Source organism: Cupressus sempervirens, chromosome 9, assembly GCF_028749045.1.
Source record: "Cupressus sempervirens isolate cs-2001-9-10 chromosome 9, ASM2874904v1, whole genome shotgun sequence".
Taxonomy (NCBI): domain Eukaryota; kingdom Viridiplantae; phylum Streptophyta; class Pinopsida; order Cupressales; family Cupressaceae; genus Cupressus; species Cupressus sempervirens.
In genome coordinates, this window is record NC_143126.1 from 400,902,109 (window position 1) to 400,904,534 (window position 2,426).

The window sequence follows — 2,426 nt, forward strand, 5'->3', positions numbered from 1 at the left end:
TTAGCTTCTACCTTATCTTTCTATTCTGATATATTATGCATTTTATACCTTGTATAGATTATTTCTTGTTTATTCTTTCATGTTTGCATATTATGTGTAGCATGTTGTTGAATGTTGTCATGTGAATTTGTTTCCTTGCGACATTTCATTAATTTTACATTCATGTGAATTCTAAAAGAGTATATTTGAGCTAAGATCTGTGTATATAGGTGATTTATTCATGTTTTGTACAGTTATAGATAGAGTTGTAACTATTATTTCTATCAAATGCATCACCCTCTTTTCCCTTTTTGTATTTTAATTTTAGTTTCCTTCTCCCTATTCCTTCCAAGTGGTAGTTTAGGTGCATCTTGATAGTAAGAAAGTTGACCTTCTCCAGAGATTCAACCTTAGAGTGCAAGTCCTATACTTGGAGGTTGTTTCCATGTTACACAAGGTCGCTTGAGGGTCATAGCTCAAGCAAGGGTGCATACTTTTGTGTCAACAAAAACCAAGAAACCTCAACAAAATTTTGACCCAAGTCAAACCAAAATTTCACAACAATTACTAGTGGACCCACTAAGCATGTATCCTCCAAGAAGTGACAACAACACAGAAATTCTTTCACCGAAGACAAAACAAGCCTTTGCAACAACAAGTCTTTGACCCAAACACCACAAAAAATTCAAAAACACCTATTTCTCCATCACAAGGTCTTGACCCCAACATGGCATACACTTCATGTGAAGTTACCTCTTTTGATCAAATGAAAATTCCATGCACAACATCTTATGATCAATCACTTGAATCTCACATACTCCTTATTGAAAACTTGCAAAAGAAACTAGACAAGGAGTCTGAAAAGGTTCAAAAGAAAATAGAATCCATTACAAAAAGAGCCTATGTCATGGCTAAACTTTATAACTGTCCAGTAAAATTTTTTTCTAACACACATAAAATGTCTCATGGATAGATCAAAAATTCCAAAACTTAGTGCACAACTTGTAGAGGCAAAGAAAAAATTCAACCAAATATTTCTCAATGAAGACCTTGAATATGATCAACCCAATTCTATTTCAAAACATGTCCCATCTTCCTCAAATGACACATGCAACATGGTTTCTCCACCAAACACTTAAACAACATATGGAAAAATTCAATGGGGGCCACCCCTAAATTCTAAAGAAATTTTAGTTCCATTTAAATCAAGTGATCCCCCAACAACATTACAACCATATGTGCAAAAAATTCAACCAACACCAAGTCCATAAACAATTTGGCCTTCAACAAAATTTGATCAACAACACTTTATGTCCACAAATCCAATAAGATTGTTTTAAACAAGTACAAACTCAAACATGTCAACTTTTTTACATTAAGAAAACACAATCAATGAAATTCCTTGTGAGGAGCATCTTCAACCAAACAAACCTAAATAGCATGAACATATCAACTCTACAACATCAACAAGATCAAACAAGAAACATAAATCCAAATCATATATTTTGAAGAAATTCTTTCAAAAATTATTTGAAAAGGATAACAATTTACTCATGTCTCATAATGGCTCATCCCAAACATTCACATGAATGCAATACATATTTCCACTCAAGAAATTAACCTTCAGAAAACATCCATGTCTCCCTCTAGTTCTTCATCACCCAAAGCTTCACAATAACATTTTCCTTCATCACTATCAAGTTTCATTTCCAATAATGAAACCGCTCAAGGGCTATCCATAGAAATAATTCAAACTAGTCCCATCCTTGACATAAGTCAATTTGATGATTCTCAAATGCTAAAACCAAACATCGACCCCTTTTTAGAGATTTCTATACATATTGAAATGCATACCCCTTGTCAAGAGGATGATTCAAAGAGGCAAGAAATGAGTCCTAAAATTAATTAAGATCAAGATCCTATTAACATCTAATCCAATCCAATCTCTAACCAAGACCTTGTTTCCCTTGAACCTCACAATAACCTCATCATCTAATATTATCCATTTCCCCTTGACCTTTCCCTTCCAAAGGAAGATCCAAATTACCCTATCATATTATCTAATAATCCCAATCCAAGTCAAGATCAAAGTATCCCTTTGCTCCTAGATCCTCCAAAAGATCCCATCATTTCTTTATGTCTCCCAGATGATCCCATTTTCCCTCTAGATTCTCCTCAAGATCCTATCATCCCTCTCAATCATCTACAAGAGCTTATCCTACTAGATGATACCATCATTGCTCTTGTTCCATTAAAGGATAATATTATTCTAGCTAATTCCCTATAGGCTTATACACTTTGTACAATATTTTCATAAACCCCTTCCACTTCAAATGGGTTCCCCTAGTTCTATCAAGTCTAGTCAAATTATTGGTCCTTTTCCTTCTAATACATCATATACACCTAAACATGGACTCACATCTAGTAGAAATTATCCCACTAGTCAA